Source organism: Rhinoderma darwinii (genome assembly GCF_050947455.1).
Source record: "Rhinoderma darwinii isolate aRhiDar2 chromosome 1 unlocalized genomic scaffold, aRhiDar2.hap1 SUPER_1_unloc_11, whole genome shotgun sequence".
Lineage (NCBI taxonomy): Eukaryota > Metazoa > Chordata > Amphibia > Anura > Rhinodermatidae > Rhinoderma > Rhinoderma darwinii.
Genome location: NW_027461647.1, coordinates 21,197 through 44,414, shown reverse-complemented (window position 1 = coordinate 44,414; position 23,218 = coordinate 21,197). Strand labels below are relative to the sequence as shown.

Genomic DNA, 23,218 nt, shown 5'->3' with positions numbered 1-23,218 from the left:
ATAGGACTATGGATTAAAGCATTTAACGTCAATGGCCATTCTAAGCTGAATGTGCCTGCTCTCGTCAGATCGCAGAAGTTACACAGCTTAAGGCCTCGCTAGTACCAGTGTGGGAGACTGTCTGGGAATCCGTGGTGCGGTTGACTTTTTATTATGTCGTTTAGATTTTGTTTCACAATCGATTAAAAAGGACTATGGATTAAAGCATTTAATGTCAATGGCCATTCTAAGCTGAAAGTCCCTGCTCTCGTCAGATCGCAGAAGTTACACAGCTTAATGCCTCGCTAGTACCAGTGTGGGAGACTGTCTGGGAATCCGTGGCGCGTTTGACTTTTTATTATGTTGTTTAGATTTTGTTTCACAATAGATTAAATAGGACTATGGATTAAAGCATTTAACATCAATGGCCATTCTAAGCTGAATGTGCCTGCTCTCGGCAGATCGCAGCAGATACACAGCTTAAGGCCTCGCTAGTACCAGTGTGGGAGACTGTCTGGGAATCCGTGGTGCGGTCTAATTTTTATTATGTCGTTTAGATTTTGTTTCACAATCGATTAAAAAGGACTATGGATTAAAGCATTTAATGTCAATGGCAATTCTAAGCTGAATGTCCCTGCTCTCGTCGGATCGCAGAAGTTACACAGCTTAAGGCCTCGCTTGTACCAGTGTGGGAGACTGTCTGGGAATCCGTGGTGCGGTTGACTTTTTATTATGTCGTTTAGATTTTGTTTCACAATCGATTAAAAAGGACTATGGATTAAAGCATTTAATGTCAATGGCCATTCTAAGCTGAATGTGCCTGCTCTCGTCAGATCGGAGAAGTTACACAGCTTAAGGCCTCGCTAGTACCAGTGTGGGAGACTGTCTGGGAATCCGTGGTGCGGTTGACTTTTTATTATGTCGTTTAGATTTTGTTTCACAATCGATTAAATAGGACTATGGATTAAAGCATTTAAAGTCAATGGCCATTCTAAGCTGAATGTCCCTGCTCTCGTCAGATCGCAGAAGTTACACAGCTTAAGGCCTCGCTTGTACCAGTGTGGTAGACTGTCTGGGAATCCGTGGTGCGGTTGACTTTTTATTATGTCGTTTAGATTTTGTTTCACAATCGATTAAAAAGGACTATGGATTAAAGCATTTAATGTCAATGGCCATTCTAAGCTAAATGTGCCTGCTCTCGTCAGATCGGAGAAGTTACACAGCTTAAGGCCTCGCTAGTACCAGTGTGGGAGACTGTCTGGGAATCCGTGGTGCGGTTGACTTTTTATTATGTCGTTTAGATTTTGTTTCACAATCGATTAAATAGGACTATGGATTAAAGCATTTAATGTCAATGGCCATTCTAAGCTGAATGTACCTGCTCTCGTCAGATCGCAGAAGTTACACAGCTTAAGGCCTTGCTAGTACCAGTGTGGTAGACTGTCTGGGAATCCGTGGTGCAGTTGACTTTTTATTATGTAGTTTAGATTTTGTTTCACAATCGATTAAAAAGGACTATGGATTAAAGCATTTAAAGTCAATGGCCATTCTAAGCTGAATGTGCCTGCTCTCGTCAGATCGCAGAAGTTACACAGCTTAAGGCCTCGCTAGTACCAGTGTGGGAGACTGTCTGGGAATCCGGGGTGCGGTTGACTTTTTATTATGTCGTTTAGATTTTGTTTCACAATAGATTAAATAGGACTATGGATTAAAGCATTTCACGTCAATGGCCATTCTAAGCTGAATGTGCCTGCTGTCGTCAGAACGCAGAAGGTACACAGCTTAAAGCCTCGCTAGTACCAGTGTGGGAGACTGTCTGGGAATCCGTGGTGCGGTTGCATTTTTATTATGTCGTTTAGATTTTGTTTCACAATCGATTAAAAAGGACTATGGATTAAAGCATTTCATGGCAATTGCCATTCTAAGCTGAAAGTCCCTGCTCTCGTCAGATCGCAGAAGTTACACAGCTTAAGGCCTCGCTAGTACCAGTGTGGGAGACTGTCTGGGAATCCGTGGTGCGGTTGACTTTTTATTATGTTGTTTAGATTTTGTTTCACAATAGATTAAATAGGACTATGGATTAAGGCTTTTAATGTCAATGGCCATTCTAAGCTGAATGTGCCTGCTCTCGTCAGATCGCAGAAGTTACACAGCTTAAGGCTTCGCTAGTACCAGTGTGGGAGACTGTCTGGGAATCAGTGGTGCGGTTGAATTTTTATTATGTCGTTTAGATTTTGTTTCACAATCGATTAAAAAGGACTATGGATTAAAGCATTTAATGTCAATGGCCATTCTAAGCTGAATGTCCCTGCTCTCGTCAGATCGCAGAAGTTACACAGCTTAAGGCCTTGCTAGTACCAGTGAGGGAGACTGTCTGGGAATCCGTGGTGCGGTTGACTTTTTATTATGTTGTTTAGATTTTGTTTCACAATCGATTAAAAAGGACTATGGATTAAAGCATTTAATGTCAATGGCCATTCTAAGCTGAATGTGCCTGCTCTCGTTAGATCGCAGAAGTTACACAGCTTAACGCCTCGCTAGTACCAGTGTGGGAGACTGTCTGGGAATCCGTGGTGCGGTTGACTTTTTATTATGTCGTTTACATTTTGTTTCACAATAGATTAAATAGGACTATGGATTAAGGCTTTTAATGGCAATGGCCATTCTAAGCTGAATGTGCCTGCTCTCGTCAGATCGCAGAAGTTACACAGCTTAAGGCCTCGCTAGTACCAGTGTGGGAGACTGTCTGGGAATCCGTGGTGCGGTTGACTTTTTATTATGTCGTTTAGATTTTGTTTCACAATAGATTAAATAGGACTATGGATTAAAGCATTTAACGTCAATGGCCATTCTAAGCTGAATGTGCCTGCTCTCGTCAGATCGCAGAAGTTACACAGCTTAAGGCCTCGCTAGTACCATTGTGGGAGACTGTCTGGGAATCCGTGGTGCGGTTGAATTTTTATTATGTCGTTTAGATTTTGTTTCACAATCGATTAAAAAGGACTATGGATTAAAGCATTTAATGTCAATGGCCATTCTAAGCTGAATGTCCCTGCTCTCATCAGATCGCAGAAGTTACACAGCTTAAGGCCTCGCTAGTACCAGTGTGGGAGACTGTCTGAGAATCCGTGGTGCGGTTGACTTTTTATTATGTCAATTAGATTTTGTTTCACAATCGATTAAAAAGGACTATGGATTAAAGCATTTAATGTCAATGGCCATTCTAAGCTGAATGTGCCTGCTCTCGTCAGATCGCAGAAGTTACACAGCTTAAGGCCTCGCTAGTACCAGTGTGGGAGACTGTCTGGGAATCCGGGGTGCGGTTGACTTTTTATTATGTCGTTTAGATTTTGTTTCACAATAGATTAAATAGGACTATGGATTAAAGCATTTCACGTCAATGGCCATTCTAATCTGAATGTGCCTGCTCTCGTCAGAACGCAGAAGGTACACAGCTTAAAGCCTCGTTAGTACCAGTGTGGGAGACTGTCTGGGAATCCGTGGTGCGGTTGCATTTTTATTATGTCGTTTAGATTTTGTTTCACAATCGATTAAAAAGGACTATGGATTAAAGCATTTAATGGCAATTGCCATTCTAAGCTGAAAGTCCCTGCTCTCGTCAGATCGCAGAAGTTACACAGCTTAAGGGCTCGCTAGTACCAGTGTGGGAGACTGTCTGGGAATCCGTGGTGCGGTTGACTTTTTATTATGTTGTTTAGATTTTGTTTCACAATAGATTAAATAGGACTATGGATTAAGGCTTTTAATGTCAATGGCCATTCTAAGCTGAATGTGCCTGCTCTCGTCAGATCGCAGAAGTTACACAGCTTAAGGCCTCGCTAGTACCAGTGTGGGAGACTGTCTGGGAATCCGTGGTGCGGTTCACTATTTATTATGTAGTTTAGATTTTGTTTCACAATAGATTAAATAGGACTATGGATTAAAGCATTTAACGTCAATGGCCATTCTAAGCTGAATGTGCCTGCTCTCGTCAGATCGCAGAAGTTACACAGCTTAAGGCCTCGCTAGTACCAGTGTGGGAGACTGTCTGGGAATCCGTGGTGCGGTTGACTTTTTATTATGTCGTTTAGATTTTGTTTCACAATCGATTAAAAAGGACTATGGATTAAAGCATTTAATGTCAATGGCCATTCTAAGCTGAAAGTCCCTGCTCTCGTCAGATCGCAGAAGTTACACAGCTTAAGGCCTCGCTAGTACCAGTGTGGGAGACTGTCTGGGAATCCGTGGTGCGGTTGACTTTTTATTATGTTGTTTAGATTTTGTTTCACAATAGATTAAATAGGACTATGGATTAAGGCTTTTAATGTCAATGGCCATTCTAAGCTGAATGTGCCTGCTCTCGTCAGATCGCAGAAGTTACACAGCTTAAGGCCTCGCTAGTACCAGTGTGGGAGACTGTCTGGGAATCCATGGTGCGGTTGACTTCTTATTATGTCGTTTAGATTTTGTTTCACAATCGATTAAAAAGGACTATGGATTAAAGCATTTAATGTCAATGGCCATTCTAAGCTGGATGTGCCTGCTCTCGTTAGATCGCAGAAGTTACACAGCTTAACGCCTCGCTAGTACCAGTGTGGGAGACTGTCTGGGAATCCGTGGTGCGGTTGACTTTTTATTATGTCGTTTAGATTTTGTTTCACAATAGATTAAATAGGACTATGGATTAAAGCATTTAACGTCAATGGCCATTCTAAGCTGAATGTGCCTGCTCTCGTCAGATCGCAGAAGTTACACAGCTTAAGGCCTCGCTAGTACCAGTGTGGGAGACTGTCTGGGAATCCGTGGTGCGGTTGACTTTTTATTATGTCGTTTAGATTTTGTTTCACAATCGATTAAAAAGGACTATGGATTAAAGCATTTAATGTCAATGGCCATTCTAAGCTGAAAGTCCCTGCTCTCGTCAGATCGCAGAAGTTACACAGCTTAAGGCCTCGCTAGTACCAGTGTGGGAGACTGTCTGGGAATCCGTGGTGCGGTTGACTTTTTATTATGTTGTTTAGATTTTGTTTCACAATAGATTAAATAGGACTATGGATTAAGGCTTTTAATGTCAATGGCCATTCTAAGCTGAATGTGCCTGCTCTCGTCAGATCGCAGAAGTTACACAGCTTAAGGCCTCGCTAGTACCAGTGTGGGAGACTGTCTGGGAATCCGTGGTGCGGTTGACTTTTTATTATGTCGTTTAGATTTTGTTTCACAATCGATTAAAAAGGACTATGGATTAAAGCATTTAATGTCAATGGCCATTCTAAGATGAAAGTCCCTGCTCTCGTCAGATCGCAGAAGTTACACAGCTTAAGGCCTCGCTAGTACCAGTGTGGGAGACTGTCTGGGAATCCGTGGTGCGGTTGACTTTTTATTATGTTGTTTAGATTTTGTTTCACAATAGATTAAATAGGACTATGGATTAAGGCTTTTAATGTCAATGGCCATTCTAAGCTGAATGTGCCTGCTCTCGTCAGATCGCAGAAGTTACACAGCTTAAGGCCTCGCTAGTACCAGTGTGGGAGACTGTCTGGGAATCCGTGGTGCGGTTGACTTTTTATTATGTCGTTTAGATTTTGTTTCACAATCGAATAAAAAGGACTATGGATTAAAGCATTTAATGTCAATGGCCATTCTAAGCTGAATGTCCCTGCTCTCATCAGATCGCAGAAATTACACAGCTTAAGGCCTCGCTAGTACCAGTATGGGAGACTGTCTGAGAATCCGTGGTGCGGTTGACGTTTTATTATGTAGTTTAGATTTTGTTTCACAATCGATTAAAAAGGACTATGGATTAAAGCATTTAATGTCAATGGCCATTCTAAGCTGAATGTGCCTGCTCTCGTCAGATCGCAGAAGTTACACAGCTTAAGGCCTCGCTAGTACCAGTGTGGGAGACTGTCTGGGAATCAGTGGTGCGGTTGACTTTTTATTATGTCGTTTAGATTTTGTTTCACAATCGATTAAAAAGGACTATGGATTAAAGCATTTAATGTCAATGGCCATTCTAAGCTGAATGTGCCTGCTCTCGTCAGATCGCAGAAGTTACACAGCTTAAGGCCTCGCTAGTACCAGTGTGGGAGACTGTCTGGGAATCCGTGGTGCGGTTGACTTTTTATTATGTCGTTTAGATTTTGTTTCACAATAGATTAAATAGGACTATGGATTAAAGCATTTAATGTCAATGGCCATTTTAAGCTGGCTGTGCCTGCTCTCGTTAGATCGCAGAAGTTACACAGCTTAACGCCTCGCTAGTACCAGTGTGGGAGACTGTCTGGGAATCCGTGGTGCGGTTGACTTTTTATTATGTCGTTTAGATTTTGTTTCACAATAGATTAAATAGGACTATGGATTAAAGCATTTAATGTCAATGGCCGTTCTAAGCTGAATGTGCCTGCTCTCGTCAGATCGCAGAAGTTACACAGCTTAAGGCCTCGCTAGTACCATTGTGGGAGACTGTCTGGGAATCCGTGGTGCGGTTGAATTTTTATTATGTCGTTTAGATTTTGTTTCACAATCGAATAAAAAGGACTATGGATTAAAGCATTTAATGTCAATGGCCATTCTAAGCTGAATGTCCCTGCTTTCATCAGATCGCAGAAGTTACACAGCTTAAGGCCTCGCTAGTACCAGTATGGGAGACTGTCTGAGAATCCGTGGTGCGGTTGACTTTTTATTATGTAGTTTAGATTTTGTTTCACAATCGATTAAAAAGGACTATGGATTAAAGCATTTAATATCAATGGCCATTCTAAGCTGAATGTGCTTGCTCTCGTCAGATCGCAGAAGTTACACAGCTTAAGGCCTCGCTAGTACCAGTGTGGGAGACTGTCTGGGAATCAGTGGTGCGGTTGACTTTTTATTATGTCGTTTAGATTTTGTTTCACAATCGATTAAAAAGGACTATGGATTAAAGCATTTAATGTTAATGGCCATTCTAAGCTGAATGTGCCTGCTCTCGTCAGATCGCAGAAGTTACACAGCTTAAGGCCTCGCTAGTACCAGTGTGGGAGACTGTCTGGGAATCCGTGGTGCGGTTGACTTTTTATTATGTCGTTTAGATTTTGTTTCACAATAGATTAAATAGGACTATGGATTAAAGCATTTAACGTCAATGGCCATTCTAAACTGAATGTGCCTGCTCTCGTCAGAACGCAGAAGTTACACAGCTTAAGGCCTCGCTAGTACCAGTGTGGGAGACTGTCTGGGAATCCGTGGTGCGGTTGACTTTTTATTATGTCGTTTAGATTTTGTTTCACAATAGATTAAATAGGACTATGGATTAAAGCATTTAATGTCAATGGCCGTTCTAAGCTGAATGTGCCTGCTCTCGTCAGATCGCAGAAGTTACACAGCTTAAGGCCTCGCTAGTACCATTGTGGGAGACTGTCTGGGAATCCGTGGTGCGGTTGAATTTTTATTATGTCGTTTAGATTTTGTTTCACAATCGAATAAAAAGGACTATGGATTAAAGCATTTAATGTCAATGGCCATTCTAAGCTGAATGTCCCTGCTTTCATCAGATCGCAGAAGTTACACAGCTTAAGGCCTCGCTAGTACCAGTATGGGAGACTGTCTGAGAATCCGTGGTGCGGTTGACTTTTTATTATGTAGTTTAGATTTTGTTTCACAATCGATTAAAAAGGACTATGGATTAAAGCATTTAATATCAATGGCCATTCTAAGCTGAATGTGCCTGCTCTCGTCAGATCGCAGAAGTTACACAGCTTAAGGCCTCGCTAGTACCAGTGTGGGAGACTGTCTGGGAATCAGTGGTGCGGTTGACTTTTTATTATGTCGTTTAGATTTTGTTTCACAATCGATTAAAAAGGACTATGGATTAAAGCATTTAATGTCAATGGCCATTCTAAGCTGAATGTGCCTGCTCTCGTCAGATCGCAGAAGTTACACAGCTTAAGGCCTCGCTAGTACCAGTGTGGGAGACTGTCTGGGAATCCGTGGTGCGGTTGACTTTTTATTATGTCGTTTAGATTTTGTTTCACAATAGATTAAATAGGACTATGGATTAAAGCATTTAACGTCAATGGCCATTCTAAGCTGAATGTCCCTGCTCTCGTCAGAACGCAGAAGTTACACAGCTTAAGGCCTCGCTAGTACCAGTGTGGGAGACTGTCTGGGAATCCGTGGTGCGGTTGACTTTTTATTATGTCGTTTAGATTTTGTTTCACAATCGATTAAAAAGGACTATGGATTAAAGCATTTAATGTCAATGGCCATTCTAAGCTGAATGTGCCTGCTCTCATCAGATCGCAGAAGTTACACAGCTTAAGGCCTCGCTAGTACCAGTGTGGGAGACTGTCTGGGAATCCGGGGTGCGGTTGACTTTTTATTATGTCGTTTAGATTTTGTTTCACAATCGATTAAAAAGGACTATGGATTAAAGCGTTTAATGTCAATGGCCATTCTAAGCTGAATGTGACTGCTTTCGTCAGATCGCAGAAGTTACACAGCTTAAGGCCTCGCTAGTACCAGTGTGGGAGACTGTCTGGGAATCCGTGGTGCGGTTGACTTCTTATTATGTCGTTTAGATTTTGTTTCACAATAGATTAAATAGGACTATGGATTAAAGCATTTAACGTCAATGGCCATTCTAAGCTGAATGTGCCTGCTCTCGTCAGATCGCAGAAGTTACACAGCTTAAGGCCTCGCTTGTACGAGTGTGGGAGACTGTCTGGGAATCCGTGGTGCGGTTGACTTTTTATTATGTTGTTTAGATTTTGTTTCACAATAGATTAAATAGGACTATGGATTAAGGCTTTTAATGTCAATGGCCATTCTAAGCTGAATGTGCCTGCTCTCGTCAGATCGCAGAAGTTACACAGCTTAACGCCTCGCTAGTACCAGTGTGGGAGACTGTCTGGGAATCCGTGGTGCGGTTGACTTTATATTATGTCGTTTAGATTTTGTTTCACAATAGATTAAATAGGACTATGGATTAAAGCATTTAACGTCAATGGCCATTCTAAGCTGAATGTGCCTGCTCTCGTCAGATAGCAGAAGTTACACAGCTTAAGGCCTCGCTAGTACCAGTGTGGGAGACTGTCTGGGAATCCGTGGTGCACTTGACTTTTTATTATGTCGTTTAGATTTTGTTTCACAATCGATTAAAAAGGACTATGGATTAAAGAATTTAATGTCAATGGCCATTCTAAGCTGAATGTCCCTGCTCTCATCAGATCGCAGAAGTTACACAGCTTAAGGCCTTGCTAGTACCAGTGTGGGAGACTGTCTGGGAATCCGTGGTGCGGTTGACTTTTTATTATGTCTTTTAGATTTTGTTTCACAATAGATTAAATAGGACTATGGATTAAGGCTTTTAATGTCAATGGCCATTCTAAGCTGAGTGTGCCTGCTCTCGTCAGATCGCAGAAGTTACACAGCTTAAGGCCTCGCTAGTACCAGTGTGGGAGACTGTCTGTGAATCCGTGGTGCGGTTGACTTCTTATTATGTCGTTTAGATTTTGTTTCACAATCGATTAAAAAGGACTATGGATTAAAGCATTTAATGTCAATGGCCATTCTAAGCTGAATGTGCCTTCTCTCGTTAGATCGCAGAAGTTACGCAGCTTAACGCTTCGCTAGTACCAGTGTGGGAGACTGTCTGGGAATCCGTGGTGCGGTTGACTTTTTATTATGTCGTTTAGATTTTGTTTCACAATAGATTAAATAGGACTATGGATTAAAGCATTTAACGTCAATGGCCATTCTAAGCTAAATGTGCCTGCTCTCGTCAGATTGCAGAAGTTACACATCTTAAGGCCTCGCTAGTACCAGTGTGGGAGACTGTCTGTGAATCCGTGGTGCGGTTGACTTCTTATTATGTCGTTTAGATTTTGTTTCACAATCGATTAAAAAGGACTATGGATTAAAGCATTTAATGTCAATGGCCATTCTAAGCTGAATGTGCCTGCTCTCGTTAGGTCGCAGAAGTTACGTAGCTTAACGCCTCGCTAGTACCAATGTGGGAGACTGTCTGGGAATCCGTGGTGCGGTTGACTTTTTATTATGTCGTTTAGATTTTGTTTCACAATAGATTAAATAGGACTATGGATTAAAGCATTTAACGTCAATGGCCATTCTAAGCTGAATGTGCCAGCTCTCGTCAGATCGCCGAAGTTACACAGCTTAAGGCCTCGCTAGTACCAGTGTGGGAGACTGTTTGGGAATCCGTGGTGCGGTTGAATTTTTATTATGTCGTTTAGATTTTGTTTCACAATCGATTAAAAAGGACTATGGATTAAAGCATTTAATGTCAATGGCCATTCTAAGATGAATATCCCTGCTCTCGTCAGATCGCAGAAGTTACACAGCTTAAGGCCTCGCTAGTACCAGTGTGGGAGACTGTCTGGGAATCCGTGGTGCGGTTGACTTTTTATTATGTCGTTTAGATTTTGTTTCACAATCGATTAAAAAGGACTATGGATTAAAGCATTTAATGTCAATGGCCATTCTAAGCTGAATGTGCCTGCTCTCGTCAGATCGCAGAAGTTACACAGCTTAAGGCCTCGCTAGTACCAGTGTGGGAGACTGTCTGGGAATCAGTGGTGCGGTTGACTTTTTATTATGTCGTTTAGATTTTGTTTCACAATCGATTAAAAAGGACTATGGATTAAAGCATTTAATGTCAATGGCCATTCTAAGCTGAATGTGCCTGCTCTCGTCAGATCGCAGAAGTTACACAGCTTAAGCCCTCGCTAGTACCAGTGTGGGAGACTGTCTGGGAATCCGTGGTGAGGTTGTCTTTTTATTATGTCGTTTAGATTTTGTTTCACAATAGATTAAATAGGACTATGGATTAAAGCATTTAACGTCAATGGCCATTCTAAGCTGAATGTGCCTGCTCTCGTCAGAACGCAGAAGTTACACAGCTTAAGGCCTCGCTAGTACCAGTGTGGGAGACTGTCTGGGAATCCGTGGTGCGGTTGAGTTTTTATTATGTCGTTTAGATTCTGTTTCACAATCGATTAAAAAGGACTATGGATTAAAGCATTTAATGTCAATGGCCATTCTAAGCTGAATGTCCCTGCTCTCGTCAGATCGCAGAAGTTACACAGCTTAAGGCCTCGCTAGTACCAGTGTGGGAGACTGTCTGGGAATCCGTGGTGCGGTTGACTTTTTATTATGTTGTTTAGATTTTGTTTCACAATAGATTAAATAGGACTATGGATTAAGGCTTTTGATGTCAATAGCCATTCTAAGCTGAATGTGCCTGCTCTCGTCAGATCGCAGAAGTTACACAGCTTAATGCCTCGCTAGTACCAGTGTGGGAGACTGTCTGGGAATCCGTGGTGCGGTTGACTTTTTATTATGTTGTTTAGATTTTGTTTCACAATCGATTAAAAAGGACTATGGATTAAAGCATTTGATGTCAATGGCCATTCTAAGCTGTATGTGCATGCTCTCGTTAGATCGCAGAAGTTACACAGCTTAACGCCTCGCTAGTACCAGTGTGGGAGACTGTCTGGGAATCCGTGGTGCGGTTGACTTTTTATTATGTCGTTTAGATTTTGTTTCACAATAGATTAAATAGGACTATGGATTAAAGCATTTAACGTCAATGGCCATTCTAAGCTGAATGTGCCTGCTCTCGTCAAATCGCAGAAGTTACACAGCTTAATGCCTCGCTAGTACCATTGTGGGAGACTGTCTGGGAATCCGTGGTGCGGTTGAATTTTTATTATGTCGTTTAGATTTTGTTTCACAATCGATTAAAAAGGACTATGGATTAAAGCATTTAATGTCAATGGCCATTCTAAGCTGAATGTCCCTGCTCTCATCAGATCGCAGAAGTTACACAGCTTAAGGCCTCGCTAGTACCAGTATGGGAGACTGTCTGAGAATCCGTGGTGCGGTTGACTTTTTATTATGTAGTTTAGATTTTGTTTCACAATCGATTAAAAAGGACTATGGATTAAAGCATTTAATGTCAATGGCCATTCTAAGCTGAATGTGCCTGCTCTCGTCAGATCGCAGAAGTTACACAGCTTAAGGCCTCGCTAGTACCAGTGTGGGAGACTGTCTGGGAATCAGTGGTGCGGTTGACTTTTTATTATGTCGTTTAGATTTTGTTTCACAATCGATTAAAAAGGACTATGGATTAAAGCATTTAATGTCAATGGCCATTCTAAGCTGAATGTGCCTGCTCTCGTCAGATCGCAGAAGTTACACAGCTTAAGGCCTCGCTAGTACCAGTGTGGGAGACTGTCTGGGAGTCCGTGGTGCGGTTGACTTTTTATTATGTCGTTTAGATTTTGTTTCACAATAGATTAAATAGGACTATGGATTAAAGCATTTAACGTCAATGGCCATTCTAAGCTGAATGTGCCTGCTCTCGTCAGATCGCAGAAGTTACACAGCTTAAAGCCTTGCTAGTACCAGTGTGGGAGACTGTCTGGGAATCCGTGGTGCGGTTGACTTTTTATTATGTCGTTTAGATTTTGTTTCACAATCGATTAAAAAGGACTATGGATTAAAGCATTTAATGTCAATGGCCATTCTAAGCTGAATGTGCCTGCTCTCGTCAGATCGCAGAAGTTACACAGCTTAAGGCCTCGCTAGTACCAGTGTGGGAGACTGTCTGGGAATCCGTGGTGCGGTTGACTTTTTATTATGTCGTTTAGATTTTGTTTCACAATAGATTAAATAGGACTATGGATTAAAGCATTTAACGTCAATGGCCATTCTAAGCTGAATGTGCCTGCTCTCGTCAGAACGCAGAAGTTACACAGCTTAAGGCCTCGCTAGTACCAGTGTGGGAGACTGTCTGGGAATCCGTGGTGCGGTTGAATTTTTATTATGTCGTTTAGATTTTGTTTCACAATCGATTAACAAGGACTATGGATTAAAGCTTTTAATGTCAATGGCCATTCTAAGCTGAATGTGCCTGCTCTCGTCAGATCGCAGAAGTTACACAGCTTAAAGCCTCGCTAGTACCAGTGTGGGAGACTGTCTGGGAATCCGTGGTGCGGTTGACTTTTTATTATGTCGTTTAGATTTTGTTTCACAATCGATTAAAAAGGACTATGGATTAAAGCATTTAATGTCAATGGCCATTCTAAGCTGAATGTCCCTGCTCTCGTCAGATCGCAGATGTTATACAGCTTAAGGCCTCGCTAGTACCAGTGTGGGAGACTGTCTGGGAATCCGTGGTGCGGTTGACTTTTTATTATGTCGTTTAGATTTTGTTTCACAATCGATTAAAAAGGACTATGGATTAAAGCATTTAATGTCAATGGCCATTCTAAGCTGAATGTGCCTGCTCTCATCAGATCGCAGAAGTTACACAGCTTAAGGCCTCGCTAGTACCAGTGTGGGAGACTGTCTGGGAATCCGGGGTGCGGTTGACTTTTTATTATGTCGTTTAGATTTTGTTTCACAATCGATTAAAAAGGACTATGGATTAAAGCGTTTAATGTCAATGGCCATTCTAAGCTGAATGTGACTGCTTTCGTCAGATCGCAGAAGTTACACAGCTTAAGGCCTCGCTAGTATCAGTGTGGGAGACTGTCTGGGAATCCGTGGTGCGGTTGACTTCTTATTATGTCGTTTAGATTTTGTTTCACAATAGATTAAATAGGACTATGGATTAAAGCATTTAACGTCAATGGCCATTCTAAGCTGAATGTGCCTGCTCTCGTCAGATCGCAGGAGTTACACAGCTTAAGGCCTCGCTTGTACGAGTGTGGGAGACTGTCTGGGAATCCGTGGTGCGGTTGACTTTTTATTATGTTGTTTAGATTTTGTTTCACAATAGATTAAATAGGACTATGGATTAAGGCTTTTAATGTCAATGGCCATTCTAAGCTGAATGTGCCTGCTCTCGTCAGATCGCAGAAGTTACACAGCTTAAGGCCTCGCTAGTACCAGTGTGGGAGACTGTCTGGGAATCCGTGGTGCGGTTTACTTTTTATTATGTCGTTTAGATTTTGTTTCACAATCGATTAAAAAGGACTATGGATTAAAGCATTTAATGTCAATGGCCATTCTAAGCTGAATGTGCCTGCTCTCGTTAGATCGCAGAAGTTACACAGCTTAACGCCTCGCTAGTACCAGTGTGGGAGACTGTCTGGGAATCCGTGGTGCGGTTGACTTTATATTATGTCGTTTAGATTTTGTTTCACAATAGATTAAATAGGACTATGGATTAAAGCATTTAACGTCAATGGCCATTCTAAGCTGAATGTGCCTGCTCTCGTCAGATAGCAGAAGTTACACAGCTTAAGGCCTCGCTAGTACCAGTGTGGGAGACTGTCTGGGAATCCGTGGTGCACTTGACTTTTTATTATGTCGTTTAGATTTTGTTTCACAATCGATTAAAAAGGACTATGGATTAAAGCATTTAATGTCAATGGCCATTCTAAGCTGAATGTGCCTTCTCTCGTTAGATCGCAGAAGTTACGCAGCTTAACGCTTCGCTAGTACCAGTGTGGGAGACTGTCTGGGAATCCGTGGTGCGGTTGACTTTTTATTATGTCGTTTAGATTTTGTTTCACAATAGATTAAATAGGACTATGGATTAAAGCATTTAACGTCAATGGCCATTCTAAGCTGAATGTGCCTGCTCTCGTCAGATCGCAGAAGTTACACAGCTTAAGGCCTCGCTAGTACCAGTGTGGGAGACTGTCTGTGAATCCGTGGTGCGGTTGACTTCTTATTATGTCGTTTAGATTTTGTTTCACAATCGATTAAAAAGGACTATGGATTAAAGCATTTAATGTCAATGGCCATTCTAAGCTGAATGTGCCTGCTCTCGTTAGATCGCAGAAGTTACGCAGCTTAACGCCTCGCTAGTACCAATGTGGGAGACTGTCTGGGAATCCGTGGTGCGGTTGACTTTTTATTATGTCGTTTAGATTTTGTTTCACAATCGATTAAAAAGGACTATGGATTAAAGCATTTAATGTCAATGGCCATTCTAAGCTGAATGTGCCTTCTCTCGTTAGATCGCAGAAGTTACGCAGCTTAACGCTTCGCTAGTACCAGTGTGGGAGACTGTCTGGGAATCCGTGGTGCGGTTGACTTTTTATTATGTCGTTTAGATTTTGTTTCACAATAGATTAAATAGGACTATGGATTAAAGCATTTAACGTCAATGGCCATTCTAAGCTGAATGTGCCTGCTCTCGTCAGATCGCAGAAGTTACACAGCTTAAGGCCTCGCTAGTACCAGTGTGGGAGACTGTCTGTGAATCCGTGGTGCGGTTGACTTCTTATTATGTCGTTTAGATTTTGTTTCACAATCGATTAAAAAGGACTATGGATTAAAGCATTTAATGTCAATGGCCATTCTAAGCTGAATGTGCCTGCTCTCGTTAGATCGCAGAAGTTACGCAGCTTAACGCCTCGCTAGTACCAATGTGGGAGACTGTCTGGGAATCCGTGGTGCGGTTGACTTTTTATTATGTCGTTTAGATTTTGTTTCACAATAGATTAAATAGGACTATGGATTAAAGCATTTAACGTCAATGGCCATTCTAAGCTGAATGTGCCTGCTCTCGTCAGATCGCAGAAGTTACACAGCTTAAGGCCTCGCTAGTACCAGTGTGGGAGACTGTCTGGGAATCAGTGGTGCGGTTGCCTTTTTATTATGTCGTTTAGATTTTGTTTCACAATCGATTAAAAAGGACTATGGATTAAAGCATTTAATGTCAATGGCCATTCTAAGCTGAATGTGCCTGCTCTCGTCAGATCGCAGAAGTTACACAGCTTAAGGCCTCGCTAGTACCAGTGTGGGAGACTGTCTGGGAATCCGTGGTGAGGTTGTCTTTTTATTATGTCGTTTAGATTTTGTTTCACAATAGATTAAATAGGACTATGGATTAAAGCATTTAACGTCAATGGCCATTCTAAGCTGAATGTGCCTGCTCTCGTCAGAACGCAGAAGTTACACAGCTTAAGGCCTCGCTAGTACCAGTGTGGGAGACTGTCTGGGAATCCGTGGTGCGGTTGAGTTTTTATTATGTCGTTTAGATTTTGTTTCACAATCGATTAAAAAGGACTATGGATTAAAGCATTTAATGTCAATGGCCATTCTAAGCTGAATGTCCCTGCTCTCGTCAGATCGCAGAAGTTACACAGCTTAAGGCCTCGCTAGTACCAGTGTGGGAGACTGTCTGGGAATCCGTGGTGCGGTTGACTTTTTATTATGTTGTTTAGATTTTGTTTCACAATAGATTAAATAGGACTATGGATTAAGGCTTTTGATGTCAATGGCCATTCTAAGCTGAATGTGCCTGCTCTCGTCAGATCGCAGAAGTTACACAGCTTAATGCCTCGCTAGTACCAGTGTGGGAGACTGTCTGGGAATCCGTGGTGCGGTTGACTTTTTATTATGTTGTTTAGATTTTGTTTCACAATCGATTAAAAAGGACTATGGATTAAAGCATTTGATGTCAATGGCCATTCTAAGCTGTATGTGCCTGCTCTCGTTAGATCGCAGAAGTTACACAGCTTAACGCCTCGCTAGTACCAGTGTGGGAGACTGTCTGGGAATCCGTGGTGCGGTTGACTTTTTATTATGTCGTTTAGATTTTGTTTCACAATAGATTAAATAGGACTATGGATTAAAGCATTTAACGTCAATGGCCATTCTAAGCTGAATGTGCCTGCTCTCGTCAGATCGCAGAAGTTACACAGCTTAAGGCCTCGCTAGTACCATTGTGGGAGACTGTCTGGGAATCCGTGGTGCGGTTAAATTTTTATTATGTCGTTTAGATTTTGTTTCACAATCGATTAAAAAGGACTATGGATTAAAGCATTTAATGTCAATGGCCATTCTAAGCTGAATGTCCCTGCTCTCATCAGATCGCAGAAGTTACACAGCTTAAGGCCTCGCTAGTACCAGTATGGGAGACTGTCTGAGAATCCGTGGTGCGGTTGACTTTTTATTATGTAGTTTAGATTTTGTTTCACAATCGATTAAAAAGGACTATGGATTAAAGCATTTAATGTCAATGGCCATTCTAAGCTGAATGTGCCTGCTCTCGTCAGATCGCAGAAGTTACACAGCTTAAGGCCTCGCTAGTACCAGTGTGGGAGACTGTCTGGGAATCAGTGGTGCGGTTGACTTTTTATTATGTCGTTTAGATTTTGTTTCACAATCGATTAAAAAGGACTATGGATTAAAGCATTTAATGTCAATGGCCATTCTAAGCTGAATGTGCCTGCTCTCGTCAGATCGCAGAAGTTACACAGCTTAAGGCCTCGCTAGTACCAGTGTGGGAGACTGTCTGGGAATCCGTGGTGCGGTTGACTTTTTATTATGTCGTTTAGATTTTGTTTCACAATAGATTAAATAGGACTATGGATTAAAGCATTTAACGTCAATGGCCATTCTAAGCTGAATGTGCCTGCTCTCGTCAGATCGCAGAAGTTACACAGCTTAAAGCCTTGCTAGTACCAGTGTGGGAGACTGTCTGGGAATCCGTGGTGCGGTTGACTTTTTATTATGTCGTTTAGATTTTGTTTCACAATCGATTAAAAAGGACTATGGATTAAAGCATTTAATGTCAATGGCCATTCTAAGCTGAATGTCCCTGCTCTCGTCAGATCGCAGATGTTATACAGCTTAAGGCCTCGCTAGTACCAGTGTGGGAGACTGTCTGGGAATCCGTGGTGCGGTTGACTTTTTATTATGTCGTTTAGATTTTGTTTCACAATCGATTAAAAAGGACTATGGATTAAAGCATTTAATGTCAATGGCCATTCTAAGCTGAATGTGCCTGCTCTCGTCAGATCGCAGAAGTTACACAGCTTAAGGCCTCGCTAGTACCAGTGTGGGAGACTGTCTGGGAATCCGTGGTGCGGTTGACTTCTTATTATGTCGTCTAGATTTTGTTTCACAATAGGTTAAATAGGACTATGGATTAAAGCATTTAACGTCAATGGCCATTCTAAGCTGAATGTGCCTGCTCTCGTCAGATCGCAGAAGTTACACAGCTTAAGGCCTCGCTTGTACGAGTGTGGGAGACTGTCTGGGAATCCGTGGTGCGGTTGACTTTTTATTATGTTGTTTAGATTTTGTTTCACAATAGATTAAATAGGACTATGGATTAAGGCTTTTAATGTCAATGGCCATTCTAAGCTGAATGTGCCTGCTCTCGTCAGATCGCAGAAGTTACACACCTTAAGGCCTCGCTAGTACCAGTGTGGGAGACTGTCTGGGAATCCGTGGTGCGGTTTACTTTTTATTATGTCGTTTAGATTTTGTTTCACAATCGATTAAAAAGGACTATGGATTAAAGCATTTAATGTCAATGGCCATTCTAAGCTGAATGTGCCTGCTCTCGTTAGATCGCAGAAGTTACACAGCTTAACGCCTCGCTAGTACCAGTGTGGGAGACTGTCTGGGAATCCGTGGTGCGGTTGACTTTTTATTATGTCGTTTAGATTTTGTTTCACAATAGATTAAATAGGACTATGGATTAAAGCATTTAACGTCAATGGCCATTCTAAGCTGAATGTGCCTGCTCTCGTCAGATTGCAGAAGTTACACAGCTTAAGGCCTCGCTAGTACCAGTGTGGGAGACTGTCTGGGAATCCGTGGTGCACTTGACTTTTTATTATGTCGTTTAGATTTTGTTTCACAATCGATTAAAAAGGACTATGGATTAAAGAATTTAATGTCAATGGCCATTCTAAGCTGAATGTCCCTGCTCTCATCAGATCGCAGAAGTTACACAGCTTAAGGCCTTGCTAGTACCAGTGTGGGAGACTGTCTGGGAATCCGTGGTGCGGTTGACTTTTTATTATGTCTTTTAGATTTTGTTTCACAATAGATTAAATAGGACTATGGATTAAGGCTTTTAATGTCAATGGCCATTCTAAGCTGAGTGTGCCTTCTCTCGTTAGATCGCAGAAGTTACATAGCTTAACGCCTCGCTAGTACCAGTGTGGGAGACTGTCTGGGAATCCGTGGTGCGGTTGACTTTTTATTATGTCGTTTAGATTTTGTTTCACAATAGATTAAATAGGACTATGGATTAAAGCATTTACCGTCAATGGCCATTCTAAGCTGAATGTGCCTGCTCTCGTCAGATCGCAGAAGTTACACAGCTTAAGGCCTCGCTAGTACCACTGTGGGAGACTGTCTGGGAATCCGTGGTGCGGTTGAATTTTTATTATGTCGTTTAGATTTTGTGTCACAATCGATTAAAAAGGACTATGGATTAAAGCATTTAATGTCAATGGCCATTCTAAGCTGAATGCCCCTGCTCTCGTCAGATCGCAGAAGTTACACAGCCTAAGGCCTCGCTAGTACCAGTGTGGGAGACTGTCTGGGAATCCGTGGTGCAGTTGACTTTTGATTATGTTGTTTCGATTTTGTTTCACAATCGATTAAAAAGGACTATGGATTAAAGCATTTAATGTCAATGGCCATTCTAAGCTGAATGTGCCTGCTCTCGTCAGATCGCAGAAGTTACACAGCTTAAGGCCTCGCTAGTACCAGTGTGGGAGACTGTCTGGGAATCCGTGGTGCGGTTGACTTTTTATTATGTCGTTTAGATTTTGTTTCACAATAGATTAAATAGGACTATGGATTAAAGCATGTAATGTCAATGGCCATTCTAAGCTGAATGTGCCTGCTCTCGTCAGAACGCAGAAGTTACACAGCTTAAGGCCTCGCTAGTACCAGTGTGGGAGACTGTCTGGGAATCCGTGGTGCGCTTGACTTTTTATTATGTTGTTTAGATTTTGTTTCACAATAGATTAAATAGGACTATGGATTAAGGCTTTTAATGTCAATGGCCATTCTAAGCTGAATGTCCCTGCTCTCGTCAGATCGCAGAAGTTACACAGCTTAAGGCCTCGCTAGTACCAGTGTGGGAGACTGTCTGTGAATCCGTGGTGCGGTTGACTTTTTATTATGTCGTTTAGATTTTGTTTCACAATCGATTAAAAAGGACTATGGATTAAAGCATTTAATGTCAATGCCCATTCTAAGCTGAATGTGCCTGCTCTCGTTAGATCGCAGAAGTTACATAGCTTAACGCCTCGCTAGTACCAGTGTGGGAGACTGTCTGGCAATCCGTGATGCGGTTGACTTTTTATTATGTCGTTTAGATTTTGTTTCACAATAGATTAAATAGGACTATGGATTAAAGCATTTAACGTCAATGGCCATTCTAAGCTGAATGTGCCTGCTCTCGTCAGATCGCAGAAGTTACACAGCTTAAGGCCTCGCTAGTACCAGTGTGGGAGACTGTCTGGGAATCCGTGGTGCGGTTTACTTTTTATTATGTCGTTTAGATTTTGTTTCACAATCGATTAAAAAGGACTATGGATTAAAGCATTTAATGTCAATGGCCATTCTAAGCTGAATGTGCCTGCTCTCGTTAGATCGCAGAAGTTACACAGCTTAACGCCTCGCTAGTACCAGTGTGGGAGACTGTCTGGGAATCCATGGTGCGGTTGACTTTTTATTATGTCGTTTAGATTTTGTTTCACAATAGATTAAATAGGACTATGAATTAAAGCATTTAACGTCAATGGCCATTCTAAGCTGAATGTACCTGCTCTCGTCAGATTGCAGAAGTTACACAGCTTAAGGCCTCGCTAGTACCAGTGTGGGAGACTGTCTGGGAATCCGTGGTGCGGTTGACTTTTTATTATGTTGTTTAGATTTTGTTTCACAATAGATTAAATAGGACTATGGATTAAGGCTTTTAATGTCAATGGCCATTCTAAGCTGAGTGTGCCTTCTCTCGTTAGATCGCAGAAATTACATAGCTTAACGCCTCGCTAGTACCAGTGTGGGAGACTGTCTGGGAATCCGTGGTGCGGTTGACTTTTTATTATGTCGTTTAGATTTTGTTTCACAATAGATTAAATAGGACTATGGATTAAAGCATTTACCGTCAATGGCCATTCTAAGCTGAATGTGCCTGCTCTCGTCAGATCGCAGAAGTTACACAGCTTAGCCCCTTCCCGCTCCTTGACGTACTATTACGTCATGGCAGCTCTATCGTTCGCGCTCCATGCCGTAATAGTACGTCTTGCAGTTAGAACAGCGGTGCGCGCGCCCGGCGCGTTCATGCGCTGTGATAGCTGCTGTTTCTGACAGCAGGCTATCACGGCATAATGGGACGGGACCATTTACTATGGTCCCGCCTCGCCGATCGCCGCTATTGGCTAGTCAGTGAGTAACTAGCCAATAGCAGCGATCGGTCTCATTCAGCACAGCAGTGCTCGAGCCCGGCGTTCCTGAGCTGTGATAGCTGCTGTTTCTGACAGCATGCTATCACAGCATAATGGGCCGGGACCATTTACTATGGTCCCGCCTCGCCGATCGCCGCTATTGGCTAGTCAGTGAGTAACTAGCCAATAGCAGCGATCATTCTCGTCACTTCCTCTCTCTGACCTCACATCCTGCTGCAACCGCCCTGAACGCCCTGTTGGAGTTAGCGAGGCGTTGAGATCGGTTGTGAGCAGAGAGTCAGAGAGAAAAGAAGTGAAAAAAAGTTTCTAAAACAACGTTTTTTTTGCTTCCCACCACCCCATCCACTACCCACTCCTGTTCCCTTCCTCTTTGAGTTCTACCCACGTTTTTTGGTCAGTGATCTCCTATCACTGACCACTTTTCAGTCTTCAGGACCACATTTCTTGGTCCCTGGGGATTTTTTTTTCATTTTTTTCTATATAAAACATAAAACAAAAAAAAAAATATAAAAAGAAAAAAAAGAAACAAAAAAAAATAGTTAGTTTAGCCAATTTTGAAAATTTAACTGGTTAGTTTAGTATTAGGGTTAGTTAGTGTCAGGGAACCGTCAAAAAGCGTAGTTAGGTATAGTGTCAGGGAATTTAGCGTCAGGAATCGGTCACCGTAGATAGGCTTAGCGTTAGGGATCCATCACCGTAGTTAGGTTTAGCGTCAGGGAAGCTCGGAATAATTAGATAGGTTTAGTGTCAGGCACCCGTCACCGTAGTTAGGTTTAGTGTCAGGGAAGCTTGAAATAATCTAGATAGGTTTAGTGTCAGGGAATCGTCGCCGTAGTTAGGTTTAGCGTTAGGGAAGTCCACATAAAATTTAGTTAGGTTTAGTGTTAGGAACCCTCGCCCTAGTTAGCTTTAGTGTCAGGGAAGTCCACTTGCTCTCTAAAAACAAAACACACATTTGTGCTAGTTGTGCTATCCTATTGCTCCCAGTTAGGGATTTATTTTTTTGCAGTATATAAATTTTGTCTTCGCACAACAAGCATGTCCCAACGGACATTTACTGCTGAAGAGGCGTATGCATTTCTGGCCTCCGACACAGACTCGTCGGATGGCGATACACTATTTTATTTGTCTACCTCCTCATCCAGCGATGAAGAGGAGGGACCCCCTAGGAGACGCCCCAGGACCACCACCATAGTAGAAATCCCTGAGAGAAGTGACCCCACAACAAGTGATACCCCTGAGCGAAGTGACCCCATTTGGACGCCCACACCAGACCATTATGAACCCCAAATCCCTGAGTACACGGGCAGCCCAGGCATCAAATTTAACACGGCAGGGTTCAGTGAGATGGACTTTTTCAAGTTCTTCTTCACTGATAACTTTATAGAGCTAATGGTCACCCAGACTAATTTATATGCCCAACAGTATATCACCAAGAACCCCAACTCATTTTATGCCCAATCCCAGAGGTGGACTCCTGTAAACGCAGCAGAGTTGGGCAAGTTCTGGGGACTGCTCTTGAACATGGGGCTTCTAAAAAAGCCATCCATTAGGACCTACTGGAGCACGGACATCCTATACCACACCCCGATGTACCGTATGGCCATGTCCAGGATGCGTTATGAGGCAATACTTCGCTTCCTACATTATGCCGATAATGAGCAGTGCCCACCCCGAGATGACCCCAGTTTTGACCGTTTATATAAACTGAGACCCCTATTAGACCATTTCAGTGCCCGGTTTGCCCAAGCATACACCCCCGAGAAGTGTATTTCCATTGATGAGTCCCTGGTACATTTTAAAGGGAGGCTTCAATTCCGCCAATACCTGCCAAGTAAGAGGGCAAGGTATGGCGTGAAGTTGTATAAGCTGTGCGAGAGTGCATCAGGGTATACATATAAATTCAGGATATATGAAGGGAAGGACAGCAGTATTCAGCCCCCAGAATGCCCCCCCTTACTGGGAATTAACGCAAAAATTGTGTGGGATTTGGTGCACCCACTGCTGGACCAGGGTTACCACCTCTACCTGGATAATTTTTATACCAGCGTCCCGCT

The 23,218-nt window shown here is 42.4% G+C and overlaps 93 pseudogenes; all 93 read left to right on the top strand.

Annotated features, from left to right (window-relative positions):
• The first annotated feature begins 27 nt into the window (after positions 1-27).
• LOC142668216 (5S ribosomal RNA) lies at positions 28-146 on the top strand (annotated as a pseudogene).
• Positions 147-585: 439 nt separating this feature from the next.
• Positions 586-704, top strand: LOC142668233 (5S ribosomal RNA; annotated as a pseudogene).
• A 67-nt stretch (positions 705-771) lies between these two features.
• LOC142668180 (5S ribosomal RNA) lies at positions 772-890 on the top strand (annotated as a pseudogene).
• A 67-nt stretch (positions 891-957) lies between these two features.
• Positions 958-1,076, top strand: LOC142668059 (5S ribosomal RNA; annotated as a pseudogene).
• A 67-nt stretch (positions 1,077-1,143) lies between these two features.
• LOC142668527 (5S ribosomal RNA) lies at positions 1,144-1,262 on the top strand (annotated as a pseudogene).
• A 67-nt stretch (positions 1,263-1,329) lies between these two features.
• On the top strand, positions 1,330-1,448 carry LOC142668960 (5S ribosomal RNA; annotated as a pseudogene).
• A 68-nt stretch (positions 1,449-1,516) lies between these two features.
• Positions 1,517-1,633, top strand: LOC142668505 (5S ribosomal RNA; annotated as a pseudogene).
• Positions 1,634-1,887: 254 nt separating this feature from the next.
• Positions 1,888-2,006, top strand: LOC142668866 (5S ribosomal RNA; annotated as a pseudogene).
• Positions 2,007-2,073: 67 nt separating this feature from the next.
• Positions 2,074-2,192, top strand: LOC142668313 (5S ribosomal RNA; annotated as a pseudogene).
• Positions 2,193-2,259: 67 nt separating this feature from the next.
• On the top strand, positions 2,260-2,378 carry LOC142668020 (5S ribosomal RNA; annotated as a pseudogene).
• A 67-nt stretch (positions 2,379-2,445) lies between these two features.
• On the top strand, positions 2,446-2,564 carry LOC142668159 (5S ribosomal RNA; annotated as a pseudogene).
• A 67-nt stretch (positions 2,565-2,631) lies between these two features.
• LOC142668942 (5S ribosomal RNA) lies at positions 2,632-2,750 on the top strand (annotated as a pseudogene).
• Positions 2,751-2,817: 67 nt separating this feature from the next.
• LOC142667776 (5S ribosomal RNA) lies at positions 2,818-2,936 on the top strand (annotated as a pseudogene).
• A 67-nt stretch (positions 2,937-3,003) lies between these two features.
• LOC142668941 (5S ribosomal RNA) lies at positions 3,004-3,122 on the top strand (annotated as a pseudogene).
• Positions 3,123-3,190: 68 nt separating this feature from the next.
• Positions 3,191-3,307, top strand: LOC142668504 (5S ribosomal RNA; annotated as a pseudogene).
• A 254-nt stretch (positions 3,308-3,561) lies between these two features.
• Positions 3,562-3,680, top strand: LOC142668383 (5S ribosomal RNA; annotated as a pseudogene).
• Positions 3,681-3,933: 253 nt separating this feature from the next.
• LOC142668203 (5S ribosomal RNA) lies at positions 3,934-4,052 on the top strand (annotated as a pseudogene).
• A 67-nt stretch (positions 4,053-4,119) lies between these two features.
• Positions 4,120-4,238, top strand: LOC142668665 (5S ribosomal RNA; annotated as a pseudogene).
• A 67-nt stretch (positions 4,239-4,305) lies between these two features.
• Positions 4,306-4,424, top strand: LOC142667752 (5S ribosomal RNA; annotated as a pseudogene).
• Positions 4,425-4,491: 67 nt separating this feature from the next.
• Positions 4,492-4,610, top strand: LOC142668183 (5S ribosomal RNA; annotated as a pseudogene).
• A 67-nt stretch (positions 4,611-4,677) lies between these two features.
• On the top strand, positions 4,678-4,796 carry LOC142668191 (5S ribosomal RNA; annotated as a pseudogene).
• Positions 4,797-4,863: 67 nt separating this feature from the next.
• LOC142668664 (5S ribosomal RNA) lies at positions 4,864-4,982 on the top strand (annotated as a pseudogene).
• A 67-nt stretch (positions 4,983-5,049) lies between these two features.
• Positions 5,050-5,168, top strand: LOC142668178 (5S ribosomal RNA; annotated as a pseudogene).
• Positions 5,169-5,235: 67 nt separating this feature from the next.
• On the top strand, positions 5,236-5,354 carry LOC142667720 (5S ribosomal RNA; annotated as a pseudogene).
• A 67-nt stretch (positions 5,355-5,421) lies between these two features.
• LOC142668166 (5S ribosomal RNA) lies at positions 5,422-5,540 on the top strand (annotated as a pseudogene).
• Positions 5,541-5,793: 253 nt separating this feature from the next.
• On the top strand, positions 5,794-5,912 carry LOC142668892 (5S ribosomal RNA; annotated as a pseudogene).
• A 67-nt stretch (positions 5,913-5,979) lies between these two features.
• Positions 5,980-6,098, top strand: LOC142668154 (5S ribosomal RNA; annotated as a pseudogene).
• A 67-nt stretch (positions 6,099-6,165) lies between these two features.
• Positions 6,166-6,284, top strand: LOC142668300 (5S ribosomal RNA; annotated as a pseudogene).
• A 67-nt stretch (positions 6,285-6,351) lies between these two features.
• On the top strand, positions 6,352-6,470 carry LOC142668193 (5S ribosomal RNA; annotated as a pseudogene).
• A 67-nt stretch (positions 6,471-6,537) lies between these two features.
• Positions 6,538-6,656, top strand: LOC142667935 (5S ribosomal RNA; annotated as a pseudogene).
• A 67-nt stretch (positions 6,657-6,723) lies between these two features.
• Positions 6,724-6,842, top strand: LOC142668227 (5S ribosomal RNA; annotated as a pseudogene).
• Positions 6,843-6,909: 67 nt separating this feature from the next.
• Positions 6,910-7,028, top strand: LOC142668783 (5S ribosomal RNA; annotated as a pseudogene).
• Positions 7,029-7,095: 67 nt separating this feature from the next.
• LOC142668812 (5S ribosomal RNA) lies at positions 7,096-7,214 on the top strand (annotated as a pseudogene).
• Positions 7,215-7,281: 67 nt separating this feature from the next.
• Positions 7,282-7,400, top strand: LOC142668192 (5S ribosomal RNA; annotated as a pseudogene).
• A 67-nt stretch (positions 7,401-7,467) lies between these two features.
• LOC142667934 (5S ribosomal RNA) lies at positions 7,468-7,586 on the top strand (annotated as a pseudogene).
• Positions 7,587-7,653: 67 nt separating this feature from the next.
• Positions 7,654-7,772, top strand: LOC142667951 (5S ribosomal RNA; annotated as a pseudogene).
• Positions 7,773-7,839: 67 nt separating this feature from the next.
• Positions 7,840-7,958, top strand: LOC142668141 (5S ribosomal RNA; annotated as a pseudogene).
• A 67-nt stretch (positions 7,959-8,025) lies between these two features.
• Positions 8,026-8,144, top strand: LOC142668018 (5S ribosomal RNA; annotated as a pseudogene).
• A 67-nt stretch (positions 8,145-8,211) lies between these two features.
• LOC142667909 (5S ribosomal RNA) lies at positions 8,212-8,330 on the top strand (annotated as a pseudogene).
• Positions 8,331-8,397: 67 nt separating this feature from the next.
• LOC142668119 (5S ribosomal RNA) lies at positions 8,398-8,516 on the top strand (annotated as a pseudogene).
• A 67-nt stretch (positions 8,517-8,583) lies between these two features.
• LOC142667953 (5S ribosomal RNA) lies at positions 8,584-8,702 on the top strand (annotated as a pseudogene).
• A 67-nt stretch (positions 8,703-8,769) lies between these two features.
• Positions 8,770-8,888, top strand: LOC142668023 (5S ribosomal RNA; annotated as a pseudogene).
• Positions 8,889-9,141: 253 nt separating this feature from the next.
• On the top strand, positions 9,142-9,260 carry LOC142668802 (5S ribosomal RNA; annotated as a pseudogene).
• Positions 9,261-9,327: 67 nt separating this feature from the next.
• LOC142667959 (5S ribosomal RNA) lies at positions 9,328-9,446 on the top strand (annotated as a pseudogene).
• A 625-nt stretch (positions 9,447-10,071) lies between these two features.
• On the top strand, positions 10,072-10,190 carry LOC142668044 (5S ribosomal RNA; annotated as a pseudogene).
• A 67-nt stretch (positions 10,191-10,257) lies between these two features.
• Positions 10,258-10,376, top strand: LOC142667879 (5S ribosomal RNA; annotated as a pseudogene).
• A 67-nt stretch (positions 10,377-10,443) lies between these two features.
• LOC142668891 (5S ribosomal RNA) lies at positions 10,444-10,562 on the top strand (annotated as a pseudogene).
• Positions 10,563-10,629: 67 nt separating this feature from the next.
• Positions 10,630-10,748, top strand: LOC142668542 (5S ribosomal RNA; annotated as a pseudogene).
• A 67-nt stretch (positions 10,749-10,815) lies between these two features.
• LOC142668886 (5S ribosomal RNA) lies at positions 10,816-10,934 on the top strand (annotated as a pseudogene).
• Positions 10,935-11,001: 67 nt separating this feature from the next.
• LOC142668720 (5S ribosomal RNA) lies at positions 11,002-11,120 on the top strand (annotated as a pseudogene).
• A 67-nt stretch (positions 11,121-11,187) lies between these two features.
• LOC142668003 (5S ribosomal RNA) lies at positions 11,188-11,306 on the top strand (annotated as a pseudogene).
• Positions 11,307-11,745: 439 nt separating this feature from the next.
• On the top strand, positions 11,746-11,864 carry LOC142668872 (5S ribosomal RNA; annotated as a pseudogene).
• Positions 11,865-11,931: 67 nt separating this feature from the next.
• Positions 11,932-12,050, top strand: LOC142668889 (5S ribosomal RNA; annotated as a pseudogene).
• A 67-nt stretch (positions 12,051-12,117) lies between these two features.
• On the top strand, positions 12,118-12,236 carry LOC142668778 (5S ribosomal RNA; annotated as a pseudogene).
• A 67-nt stretch (positions 12,237-12,303) lies between these two features.
• On the top strand, positions 12,304-12,422 carry LOC142668078 (5S ribosomal RNA; annotated as a pseudogene).
• Positions 12,423-12,489: 67 nt separating this feature from the next.
• LOC142668129 (5S ribosomal RNA) lies at positions 12,490-12,608 on the top strand (annotated as a pseudogene).
• A 67-nt stretch (positions 12,609-12,675) lies between these two features.
• LOC142668847 (5S ribosomal RNA) lies at positions 12,676-12,794 on the top strand (annotated as a pseudogene).
• Positions 12,795-12,861: 67 nt separating this feature from the next.
• On the top strand, positions 12,862-12,980 carry LOC142667844 (5S ribosomal RNA; annotated as a pseudogene).
• Positions 12,981-13,047: 67 nt separating this feature from the next.
• LOC142667827 (5S ribosomal RNA) lies at positions 13,048-13,166 on the top strand (annotated as a pseudogene).
• Positions 13,167-13,233: 67 nt separating this feature from the next.
• Positions 13,234-13,352, top strand: LOC142667896 (5S ribosomal RNA; annotated as a pseudogene).
• Positions 13,353-13,419: 67 nt separating this feature from the next.
• On the top strand, positions 13,420-13,538 carry LOC142668459 (5S ribosomal RNA; annotated as a pseudogene).
• Positions 13,539-13,605: 67 nt separating this feature from the next.
• On the top strand, positions 13,606-13,724 carry LOC142668303 (5S ribosomal RNA; annotated as a pseudogene).
• Positions 13,725-13,791: 67 nt separating this feature from the next.
• Positions 13,792-13,910, top strand: LOC142668936 (5S ribosomal RNA; annotated as a pseudogene).
• Positions 13,911-13,977: 67 nt separating this feature from the next.
• Positions 13,978-14,096, top strand: LOC142668158 (5S ribosomal RNA; annotated as a pseudogene).
• A 439-nt stretch (positions 14,097-14,535) lies between these two features.
• Positions 14,536-14,654, top strand: LOC142668958 (5S ribosomal RNA; annotated as a pseudogene).
• A 67-nt stretch (positions 14,655-14,721) lies between these two features.
• On the top strand, positions 14,722-14,840 carry LOC142668067 (5S ribosomal RNA; annotated as a pseudogene).
• A 253-nt stretch (positions 14,841-15,093) lies between these two features.
• On the top strand, positions 15,094-15,212 carry LOC142668957 (5S ribosomal RNA; annotated as a pseudogene).
• A 67-nt stretch (positions 15,213-15,279) lies between these two features.
• On the top strand, positions 15,280-15,398 carry LOC142668066 (5S ribosomal RNA; annotated as a pseudogene).
• Positions 15,399-15,465: 67 nt separating this feature from the next.
• On the top strand, positions 15,466-15,584 carry LOC142667898 (5S ribosomal RNA; annotated as a pseudogene).
• A 67-nt stretch (positions 15,585-15,651) lies between these two features.
• Positions 15,652-15,770, top strand: LOC142668048 (5S ribosomal RNA; annotated as a pseudogene).
• Positions 15,771-15,837: 67 nt separating this feature from the next.
• Positions 15,838-15,956, top strand: LOC142668885 (5S ribosomal RNA; annotated as a pseudogene).
• A 67-nt stretch (positions 15,957-16,023) lies between these two features.
• LOC142668719 (5S ribosomal RNA) lies at positions 16,024-16,142 on the top strand (annotated as a pseudogene).
• A 67-nt stretch (positions 16,143-16,209) lies between these two features.
• On the top strand, positions 16,210-16,328 carry LOC142667955 (5S ribosomal RNA; annotated as a pseudogene).
• Positions 16,329-16,395: 67 nt separating this feature from the next.
• LOC142668294 (5S ribosomal RNA) lies at positions 16,396-16,514 on the top strand (annotated as a pseudogene).
• A 67-nt stretch (positions 16,515-16,581) lies between these two features.
• Positions 16,582-16,700, top strand: LOC142668237 (5S ribosomal RNA; annotated as a pseudogene).
• Positions 16,701-16,767: 67 nt separating this feature from the next.
• Positions 16,768-16,886, top strand: LOC142668871 (5S ribosomal RNA; annotated as a pseudogene).
• A 67-nt stretch (positions 16,887-16,953) lies between these two features.
• LOC142668887 (5S ribosomal RNA) lies at positions 16,954-17,072 on the top strand (annotated as a pseudogene).
• Positions 17,073-17,139: 67 nt separating this feature from the next.
• LOC142668117 (5S ribosomal RNA) lies at positions 17,140-17,258 on the top strand (annotated as a pseudogene).
• A 67-nt stretch (positions 17,259-17,325) lies between these two features.
• On the top strand, positions 17,326-17,444 carry LOC142668077 (5S ribosomal RNA; annotated as a pseudogene).
• A 67-nt stretch (positions 17,445-17,511) lies between these two features.
• On the top strand, positions 17,512-17,630 carry LOC142667825 (5S ribosomal RNA; annotated as a pseudogene).
• Positions 17,631-17,697: 67 nt separating this feature from the next.
• LOC142668105 (5S ribosomal RNA) lies at positions 17,698-17,816 on the top strand (annotated as a pseudogene).
• Positions 17,817-17,883: 67 nt separating this feature from the next.
• Positions 17,884-18,002, top strand: LOC142667952 (5S ribosomal RNA; annotated as a pseudogene).
• A 67-nt stretch (positions 18,003-18,069) lies between these two features.
• LOC142668096 (5S ribosomal RNA) lies at positions 18,070-18,188 on the top strand (annotated as a pseudogene).
• Positions 18,189-18,255: 67 nt separating this feature from the next.
• On the top strand, positions 18,256-18,374 carry LOC142668156 (5S ribosomal RNA; annotated as a pseudogene).
• Positions 18,375-18,441: 67 nt separating this feature from the next.
• Positions 18,442-18,560, top strand: LOC142668231 (5S ribosomal RNA; annotated as a pseudogene).
• Positions 18,561-18,627: 67 nt separating this feature from the next.
• Positions 18,628-18,746, top strand: LOC142668801 (5S ribosomal RNA; annotated as a pseudogene).
• A 253-nt stretch (positions 18,747-18,999) lies between these two features.
• Positions 19,000-19,118, top strand: LOC142667814 (5S ribosomal RNA; annotated as a pseudogene).
• Positions 19,119-19,185: 67 nt separating this feature from the next.
• On the top strand, positions 19,186-19,304 carry LOC142668913 (5S ribosomal RNA; annotated as a pseudogene).
• Positions 19,305-19,371: 67 nt separating this feature from the next.
• LOC142668093 (5S ribosomal RNA) lies at positions 19,372-19,490 on the top strand (annotated as a pseudogene).
• A 67-nt stretch (positions 19,491-19,557) lies between these two features.
• Positions 19,558-19,676, top strand: LOC142668896 (5S ribosomal RNA; annotated as a pseudogene).
• Positions 19,677-19,743: 67 nt separating this feature from the next.
• On the top strand, positions 19,744-19,862 carry LOC142667812 (5S ribosomal RNA; annotated as a pseudogene).
• Positions 19,863-20,115: 253 nt separating this feature from the next.
• LOC142668935 (5S ribosomal RNA) lies at positions 20,116-20,234 on the top strand (annotated as a pseudogene).
• A 253-nt stretch (positions 20,235-20,487) lies between these two features.
• On the top strand, positions 20,488-20,606 carry LOC142668793 (5S ribosomal RNA; annotated as a pseudogene).
• The last annotated feature ends 2,612 nt before the right edge of the window (positions 20,607-23,218 follow it).